The sequence below is a fragment of the Barbus barbus genome (genome assembly GCF_936440315.1).
Source record: "Barbus barbus genome assembly, chromosome: 11".
NCBI classification, from domain to species: Eukaryota; Metazoa; Chordata; class Actinopteri; order Cypriniformes; family Cyprinidae; genus Barbus; species Barbus barbus.
Window position 1 is genome coordinate 24924544 of NC_136739.1, and position 11022 is coordinate 24935565.

Below are 11022 nucleotides of genomic sequence, written 5' to 3' on the forward strand. Positions count from 1 at the left end.
ACTTTATTCTTATTTTTCTTTACACTATGGACACTCTCCTCTATGTGCACTATGGACACTTTACACTATGGACACTCACACTTTACACTATGTGCACTATGGACACTCACACTTTACACTAGGTGCACTATGGACACTTACACACACTGCTGCGTGTGCACAATCTCACAAAAAACTCAGCAATATATGTATGTTATGTTTACATGCTCTTGCACTACAAATCATCCTGCACTGTTCCCCAACCAGCTGCTGACTCAAATGTCTCTCTTTGCACATGTACAGTTTGTATTTTTTGTCTTCTATTTTTTAGTTTGTATAGGATAATATTTATGTGAAGCATTCGTATAGTTGTATTTTTTATCCTTTATTCTTTTAGTTTGTATAGGGTAAATACTTATATATAGTATACTTATAGTTAAATCTGTTAGTAGTGTATAGGTTTATAGTGTTTTTTTCTTACTTCATTGTTGTATGTCTGTATTTATGTAGCACCGTGGTCCTGCGAGACACGACATTTCGTTCCACTGCATGTCCCCACATGTAGCGGAATGACAATAAAGCTCAACTTGAACTTGAACTTGAACTTGAACTAGTGTAGTCTGAGAAATTGCTAAGTGTAAGGGAAAAAAAAATTGCTAAGTTGGCAACACTGCAGACATTTCAGCATGTCCCGCCAAAGTCACAAACCACTCCCCTTTTTTCTGCAGCCTACAGCTACAGCAGCAAGCATGAAGCTGCCTCCGTTTGCAACGCAGGCCCTCACATCTCAGATTTTCCTTATACTTCCCCTAACCCCTTTCCTTTTCAGCGGCCTCCAGCTCCCGTAGTGGACACTAGCGCGAGGCCGCCTCTGCTAGCATTGCAGGCTGCACAGGCTCTACAGCTTTTTTCCCCCGAATGTCACAAACCCAGGGCTCGACAGTGCGAGCATTTCACTCGCATTTGCGACTAAAAATAGACGTGTGCGAACTGGAAAATGTATTTAGGAGCACAAGTGCGAATACAAAACAAAATACAAAACAGCCTAACTTATACAGTAGCCTATAACAAACGTATTAATGTATTCTGTTTATTTATGGAAAAATTGCGATGCAGCCTCATATGATTACTTTAGAACTTTAAAAAGGCAACGGTTTAATTTAAATGAGCACAGATGAGAAGAAAAGCGGAGCTAGTTAAAGTGAAGACGCGCTGAATGACGCACATTCGCCACTAGAGGGCGCTGCCGCTGCCGTTACCCCGGTAACCCAGTAAACAAATCAGCTGCGCTACTTTCCTAAAACTGTGTAAATAATGTTTCACACTCACAGTCATTTAGATATTTATATTCGCTTTAGTCTTCACGATAGCATCAAATAATTCTTACTTAAAGACTTCATTTTTTCTAAGCTAAAACATGGCCCATCCACTGATCTATAATAGAGAACAGTGGGCCTATCTATATATCAACGACTGATTCGTTATTATTGTTCAGTAACACAAGCTCCATTAGTTAACATGAAAAAAACAATGACTGCATTTATTAATAATGCTATCTTAATTTCAACTTTTAATAATACGTTATAAAATCAAAAGTTGTCTTAATATAATTCAATGGAGCTAACATTAACTATAGTTGTATTTTTTATTAATCAACATTAACAAAGAATATTAACTACTGCAACAATTAGCTATTGCAAATTTTTAGTTAATGTTAACCTGCTTTAACTAATGTTAACAAATGGGACCTTACTTACCTATTGTTCTTTCGTTCATTTGAACAATCTTTTGCACTCTAATCTTGAAACACTTGTTTACTTTATATTTTTATGTATTTTTTATAAAAGTCTTTTAGTAAATTATCTTTAATAAAGTTATTTAACCTGTTAGGAGGACAACACTTTTTTTCACTTAGAAATTATATATTGTGATTTAAAAACAAAAACATATACCGTGACAAAAGCTTCAATGATTATTGTGAAAATTTTATACCGACACAGTTTAATAGGATTATAACTAATTACATAATTAGCCTATTAAATAGTGTCTGAAGTAAAATTATTTAAAAACCTTGTGTACTTTCTGTATTCTGATAAATTAAATAATTGTGCTTGTAAATGTCTCTTTGTATCCCCTTATTAAGCTAAAACACCTCATTTGAAAAATTTGCATTGCGCCCCTAAATTTTTTTAATGCGCTCCTAAATTTTTTGACTTAGGAGCACATGTGCTCCTTGGGGAAAAGGTAAGCGTCAAGCCCTGCAAACCCCCGTGGCCTGCAGCTGAAGCAAGCGCGAAACTGCCTCCGCTTGCAACACAGGCCCTCACATGTCTTTTCCCCTGTTACTTCTAATCCCTTTTCCTTCCAGTGACCTCCAGCTTCCATAGCAGACGCTAGCGTGAGCACGCCTCCGTTAGCAGCACAGACCTATCCACAGCTTTTTCCTTACCCCATTCCAACCCCCTCCCCTACCCATGGCACGCAGCCCCACCGTCCAACTCTACTAGCATGAGCATGCCTCCACTAGCAGTGCAGACCCATCCACAGCCATTCCCCCTCTCTTTTCCTCCCTTTCTTCCGCTCCCGGAACGGTCCCAAGCATGAGCTTGCCTCTGCTAATTGCGCAGGTCCCGGCGCCCGCCATTTCCCCTCTCTTTCCAACCTTCTCCCGCTCCGATAGCTGTCCCAAGCATGAGCATGCCTCCGCTAATGGCGCAGACCCCGACGCCCGCCATTCCCCCTCTCCTTCCCTCCCCTTCTCCCACTCCTGGAGCCGTTCCAGTGGCTACCATTCCTCCTCCCCTTGCTCGTCCTTCCTTCTCACTCTTCCGCCACGCCCCTACCCATCCATCTGAACGCTCTCGCCTTGGAACCCCCCCCATTAGTCAGCAGCATCAGGACACAGATTTTCTGGAAGATCAGACTGTTGGCACCAGAGGCGGAACCACTCCCAACCCCTTACTACTTCAATCTCCAATCACCAATCCAACCACACCAAACCCTCCTAGCCTATCTGCATTACAGAAGCCCACAGGCTAAACTCCCGTCTGACCTACTTTTGTTGATGACTCTAAACGAACTGCCACATGGTTCTGGTTCCAAAAACACCTCAAGTACATTCTACTGCCATCCGGTATCCCAGCAGATCATTACTCCGGCCACTCCTTCCACATAGGCGTAGCTACCACAGCCGCCCCCCCACAAAAAGGCCTTCAAGGACCTACATTTGGTCAGATCGCTTTCATATCAAAGAAGCTCACCGAACCCTCATTAGCCGACCCCTTTTAACGCCAGTCTATCCCTGTTCACTCGATCTTCAGTCCCACAATAGCCAGCCCTTTTAACATCACCAAATCCACCCATAGCAGCTCATCTCCACATCAACCATATATGTATTATCGTAACAGTTTACAATAAGTTTCTAGTTTAGTTAGTGAAATATGATATATAACATGATATGATAACAGACAGTACATTTAATGTGTTTATTAATCTTGGTTAATTCTTATTACTGTTTTTTTTATTTTATTTTTTGTACATTCTAGTTGTATAAATTGTGACCCTGGACCACAAAACCAGTCTTAAGTCCCTGGGGTATATTTGTAGCAATAGCCAAAAATACATTGTATGGGTCAAAATTATAGATTTTTCTTTTATGCCAATAATCATTAGGACATTAAGTAAAGGTCATGTTCCACAAAGATATTAATACATTTCCTACTGTAAATATATCAACTTAATTTTTTATTAGTAATATGCATTGCTAAAAGCTTCATTTGGACAACTTTAAAGGCGATTTTCTCAATATTTAGATAATTTCTTTTGCACCCTAAGATTCCAGATTTTCAAATAGTTGTATCTCAGCCAGATATTGCTTATTTATTAAGATGTATAAATCTCAATTTCGAAAAATTGACCCTTATGACTGGTTTTGTGGTCCATGGTCACAATCAACATTAGTAGTTTGTGCCAGGTATTGTGATCAAACATTAATCAAAAATGTATTTCTAAATTAAAGGGATAGTTCACCCAGATATAACAGTATATCTTCGTTTTAGTTCCACAGAAGATAGAAAGTCATACAGATTTGGAAAATGAGGGTGAGTAAATATTTTTAATTTCAAAATAATGAATAATTTTTGTTTCAACAAATGTTAAAAAATAAGCTTCTTGTAAAGTGTTACCTTTGTTTCATGTATAAAACTAGGGTTTGATGGCTCTGTATGATTGACTTGCTCAGAACATGTAGTGAGGGAACAGGAAAATTTCCTGTTTAATCATTTGCGCAGGTTTAGACTTGCTCAAGATCTGCCTCAGGCTAATTTCTTATGTGCTCTGGGTTAGAGAACAGAGCAACCACACAGCAACTGAAGTTAATTCTCCAAAGAATCAAATGATCCAAATTTGCCTAAAGTGCAAAGTTCTCCGTTTACCTTGTAAAGAGTTTGAAGGGGTCTTGCTTTGTTCTTTAAGCAAATGGAGGTTAATTTGTTTTAGTCAGGGGCTCTGATTAAGTTATTTACAGATGGCAGGACTGCAAAGATAGCATACTTTTTCACAGACCTGTCTACATCCATTAAGACTAAAGGACGGGACAACGCGTCTTGTCGTTAGTGCCCGTGAGGAATAGTCTACAGCCTTGAAAACAAGTTCAACTCAAACTATCTCAGCCTGAACCTAATAGGCCTATCCAATTTCAATACATCCTAGAGAAAACTCCCGGCATTAGCCAGAATTTGTCTATAAAAAGAGCCCACAAGAGGATAATATGCTAATAAGCATCTCTCACGTTGCCAGACTCAGTGCGAAGCTATTACTTTTATTAGTTTAAAAAAAACATGCTATAGAATAGTCCAGCTGAGTAAAACTACCCTAAATAGCTTGTACTTATTTTTCTTGTGAATAAGGAGAATCAAACAGGCCATATGTGACAAATAAGACGTGTTTTTGCCTGCATCAATGTTATATCGCCTCTGGCTGTTGTTCAGCAGCTAAACTGTCGCAGAATGGGCGTATAGAGTAATGACTTGTGGACCCTGAGGGACACTTGGTACATCGTTGCTGACAACAGTGTCAAAATGGATCCTTAACCCTCTTCATATTATTACCACTCGAAAATGAAAAGCGATAGAGGGAGAACAGAGGCGAGAAAAGCTGCTGAACATAATTACCACGACACATAACGACGCGTGTGATATTTCCCCCGCCATGCGAAACCTCTCGGAGGATTCCGACATGCCTTGATTTTCCGTTTGCGGCGAGAACTTTTAATTATACATGAATGAGTTCTAGTGCTGCCTCTCGGTGAGGACCTCTGAGAATAGAGCACTGTATGCCAGGCTTCCAGGGGTCATGATTAGCTAGTCACACAAGGCTGAACTTTTGATTGAATTTAGCTGGGAAAATTAAATGTTGAAATTTGATAGGGTAGAAGTTACTGTATAAGAAACTTAAATAAGGCCATTAGGACAGCGGTGCACTTTTAAGGGAATAGAATCAGAGTTGCTTCTAACCCTCTAAGGGTCGGCGGTGTATTATATTATAAAAAAGCAGAGTAGCATTGATCAGAATGATATTAGATTGATGTTGATCCCACTGTACCATGATACATGTAACCTAAAAGCTCTTTAATGAGATGGAGAGTGCATTTCCCCCTACCTATAAGTCTCTTTGGGTTCAGAAGGAACGAAAGACATGTAAAATGTGTTAGTATGGCTATCAGTAGAGCCCCAAGATATTGCTCTGAGAAGCCAGAGATTAAAAAGAGACTTGCTCTATATGTAGGTGTGTGTGTGTGTGTTATTAAATGTCCAATTGCACATGGAGATGTAGACATTTGCCTCAGGATGGAGACTGCACTGCTGTTCATCTGTATACGCGAGAGGCAAATAATACATATTTAATCTATATTTGACATTCTTTGCATACTGCCGTTTAGATCATTTGGATCATACATGGGCCATGTAACTAATATTTCCATTTAATCTGTGAAGTATGTCACTTCACATTCATAAATTAATTTTGTGGCTTTTCATTTTTCTTTTCAATGTCTTGACAAGCTATTATATTTAGATATATTTACACACATGCATACTGTGTGTATGATCAAAATGCAACAATTTGCTTAAAGAGCAAGACTCCTTTTAAACTCTTTACAAGGTTTTTGCACTTGAGTCAACTTTGAATAATTTGTCACTTTAACATCTAAATTCAAGTTCAGCTCCTTTGAGTCTATTGGCTCGCTGCACACTATAAACAAGTGTACCACAAGACCAAGACAATTTTTGGAACTGTAAAGTTTCAACAAAGTTCTGACCTTGTCAAACAATAAGAATTAATTTTAATTAAGAATCTGTTGCCATGAAATACCTTTAATCTGTAAAGTATGCAATGCATTAATAAAAAACATTTATAAAAGCATATACTGTCAACATGAGTGCGATATCAGCTTTTGGTCATACCACACAGTGTACTCGCCACAATATTATAAAATAATTACTATAGGAACTTGGTCCTTGAGGTTAAAGGGGGTCTTGCTTTGTGGTCCCTGGGGTTTCTGAAGTTGACTAGCCTGAAATCAGTGGTTTAGCACTGCTTGACAAGGTCTGTAGAAAAAAGAAACCCACATGACTGTAATGGCATCTCTTTTTTGCCATTTTTAACCCCCTTTTAGTACAGATGAGTGAAGCTTGTGATGCTACTCTTGTTGCCTCACCACAGGTAGGAACAAATTGAGCTGAAGCTCATTAAGGAAAGTGTCTGGATGATGGTGATCTAACCTTCAGCCGTCTCTCAAAGGATCTCAGAGGAGGCCGGGCAGCTGCAGTTGTCTCTGTCCCTGCGCTGATCGAGTGTGCAGACTCAGCCATACTGAATAATGCACGGCACCTGCCTGAGCTGAAGGAGGCCTGCTGTGTGCTGAAGTAAGAAAAAAAAAAAACGGCCCGCTAATTGACATTGGTTTCTCATGCTGTGCTAATGAATTCTCCATGGGGCAGGGATGAGGCACGGTGCGTGCTGGTATCTTCAAGAGAGGTTAACAGATAAATGATGGGTGTTTTTAAGTGCCATCTGAATTATTTGGCCATTATATCCCCAGATCAAGAAGAGAAGTCAGAAGACATTCTGTAATTTCCCTAAAGAAATTTGACATCTCCCTTTCCTGTGTTCAACTCATGACATTACCATGATGGTTGTCATTATACTGAAAGAATTCCAGGCCATTAATATGCTTGCATGGGCTAAATTTCTAATTAGGGTACATACTTCCCCCACCTTTTTCTGCACCTTTTGATGTTTAAATGTATATTTATTCTTCTTTTGAACATTGTGCATGATTGCATTATTATATTATAGCTTCTATTTGTCTCGTCTCAGACTTTACCATAATCTAAAATGTGGAAAAAAAGTAATAATCAAGCATAAGTAGGTGATTCCAAACTTTTGACAGGTAGAATCTGGTCCAACAGGTGGTCAATAATGGAACAGTACAAAATGAGAGCAAATTTTGTAAATGTAACATTATTTTTGGTTAACATAGGAGCCACTACCATACTTGGAACAAAATTGGCCTCCGCCATGCAAGCAGTTCCTCTTCTGCATCACATACATTTTGATCTGGCCAGGTTTGCATCCTACAGAGCACAGAAGGAAGGGAAATTCCTTTTCCATTCTGCTGCAGATTCCTATCCTGCTGTTTTAATAGGACAACATACCAGTTCCTGAAAAACACATTGGGTACGTGGTAAGATATACTTTAGTAATTATTGGAAGATTTTTTCTCTCTCATTTGTTGGGTCCAATTAGACCTAATTTCATAGTATGCGGTGGTAGCTCTACAATACTGTACATTCGTCTACACGATGCTAATTGTGAATAATAAAATGCATCTAAACATATAATCAGATCAATTTATCAGTTTAGGACCACTGATCTAGTGCGCATGAAGTATATTCTCAACTGGTATACTGTAGAAATGCAATATGATGATCAGTTTGTTTTATTGTCATTTAAAGTACCCTATTTTGTCAGACAAAAAACAGACTGTTTATAATGTAGCTTCAATATGAGCAATCAGTCTAGAAAGTGAACGTCAAACACATTTCATCCTGTGCATTATTACCAACAATAGGTGCTGATGTAGACAAACAAGCAAGAAACAGCTGTACGAGCATGCTTAAATCACTGCAGGAGCCAATGTGTTGCACACAAAGACAAGCCATTTATGTGTGTTATTGAAAATTGATGCTGCTTACAGCTTGGTTTCATACTTGTCCGTTTTTTAATTCACTTCTTATTTTCTCTGTGCTCTTATCTGAAATTACTGAGCAAAATTACTGTCTCTTATGAAGAATTTAAAACCCTAATTAGTCATACCTTGCCTCAGAAAGCCAGAAACGTTACTCAACAATTTCCCTGTCATATTTTCTGTGAAGACTCCAAAAAAAGACACTTCATTTCATAAAAAAAACTTTTGTATTACTTCCCGTTTTATGAAAATATAAATAAGGAAAGGGGGAAGTGGTGTGTGGTGACCGGAATGTGTGCTCTGCATTTAACCCATCCGAGTGTACGCACAGTAGTGAACATACACCTGGAGCAGTGGGCAGCCAATGCTGCAGCACCCGGGGAGCAGTGGGGGGTTTGGTGCCTTGCTCAAGGGTCTCACCTCAGTCGTGGTATTGAGGGTGGAGAGAGTGTTTGGTTATTCACTCCTCCACCTACAATCCCTGCCGGACCTGAGACTCGAACCCACGACCTTCCAGTTATAAGTCCAACTCTCTATCCATTAGGCCACGACTGCCCTAAATAATTAGACATTACTAAGAGAAGTGATTTATATTCCAATGGCAGAAAGACACTCCATACTGCAGTTAAACTAAATTTTTTGCTCAAAGTAAAATTCAACAATGCACAGGGCCCTGAAAATGGACTTCCTGTTTAGATTAAAAACACCTAAAATTATGTAGTATTTGTATTGTAGTGGTTAAACTCAATTATACAATGATTTTATTAACAAAGTTTTTTAATGAATATTTTTAATCTTTTACTTATCCTCATGTTGTTCCAAAATTGTTACTACTTATTTTCTGTATAATGCACATAGATACATTCTCAAGATTTTTTTATTTTTTCACAGTGGCTATAGCTTTCATTCTCCAATAGGGCAAAAATACAACAAAAGCTTCATAAAAGTAATACATACAAGAAAAGGGTAAGCAATTTGACAATTTTCATGTTGGATGTGAACTACTCTTTTTAACTCTTTTGCAGAAGATGAAAACAAACTAAATTTAGAATGTGTACTGCCATTTTTGTATTGTTACAAATGAAAAAAACGGCCAGTAAGAGCAGTTCTGTTTCTCCAGGGAATTAAAGCATGGTTTATACTGTGAGTATGAAGAGCAGAAGGGGTCTTTCCCTCCTCTTCTCACCTGTTCTTCTCTGCAGGCTGTTTTCCTACAACTGTGGCACTTGATGAACTGTGGCAGCTAATAGACCAGGGTGGATAATCAATATCTGAACTACAACATTCTTGAGAGCTGTTTCCTAGTACATAGTACCAGTCGGGTGTAGGAACCCCCTGCCTCCAGACGTACACTCCTGTACTCTGTTTCTTAATAATTCTGTCACTGTTGTCTTCAAATGGAGGTAAAAAAAAAAAAGTCATTCTTAGTTGCAATACCTTTCTCTTAGATGTAATCAAATATTCAAGACTGGGGAGACCAAATGTAAAACATTAATAATCTTTCATTGTAAAAACCCATATTGGTTGGCTTAAGGAAGCTCCCTGTGTAGGCTGCAGAAAATGCTGAGTTTTTAAACTGCTAAAGTTTACATAGCTGCAACTTACTCAGAGTTTTAGAGACTGTCCAGTCAAGTGACCTTAATTTATTTAGTGCCCAAGGGAAGTACAGGGTGAAAAGCAACAATCCTAGTACTGAGCCCTGAAGTACTCCACACACTTGTGAACAATATCACCTCTTAACTTACTACTACAAATTGATAAGAGTGAAAACATTGTCTAATAGTGCAAATAATTCCATGACTGCTCTATTCAGTGACTCTCTACGGGTGTATCATTTAAATTCTCACCTCCATCATGTTCATTATGCAAAGTTTATCTAATGATCATCTTATTCGGCTTATTTCCCATTACATAAGAATGGAATTGATGTCTTGCGTTGCTTGTGTTCTGAAATGTTTTCTACAAACTCCAGCGTGCATACAGTAATGCCTTCATTTGCATGTTTTCATTTTGTTAGACATTTTTAGAGAGAGAGAAATAAGATGCTTGCAGGCTGATTACTTCTCCTCTGTGACTTTTAGTTAAACATCAGCCCACATCCAATTCTCTTTGAGATAACAGGAGAGAAAAACACGACATAGCAGTCTCTTTCTAAGTTCCTTTCTCACAGCACTGAACTCCCTGCTCCCTCTCTTTGCATCTCTTTTTAACAAACAACCACTGAACTTTACGTCTTAATTTAAGATATAAAAGGTACATCTAAAAAAATTAGAATATCGTGAAAAAGTTAATTTTTTCTTGTAACTTATTTCAAAAAGTGAAACTTTCATATATTTTAGATTCATTAAATGTAAAGTAAAACATTTCAAAAGTTTTTTTTATTTATTTTGATGATTAGAGCTTACAGCTCATGAAAGTCAAAAATCAGTATCTCAAAATATTAGAATATTTACATTTGAGTTTCATTAAACGACCATCACTACAGTATAAATTCCGGGTATCTCTTGTTCTTTGAAACCACAATAATGGGGAAGACTGCTGACTTGGCAATGATCCAGAAGATGAACACTGACGCCCTCCACAAAGAGGGTAAGTCACAGAGGGTCATTACTGTGGCTGTTTACAGAGTGCTGCATCAAGGCATATTAAATGCAAAGTTGACCGGAAGGAAGAATTTGGGTAGGAAAAGGTGCACAATCAACAGGGATGACCGCAAGCTTGAGAATACTTTTCAGATTAAAGTAAATTTAGCATTTCATTTGGAAATCAAGGTCCCAGAGTCTGGAGGAAGAGTG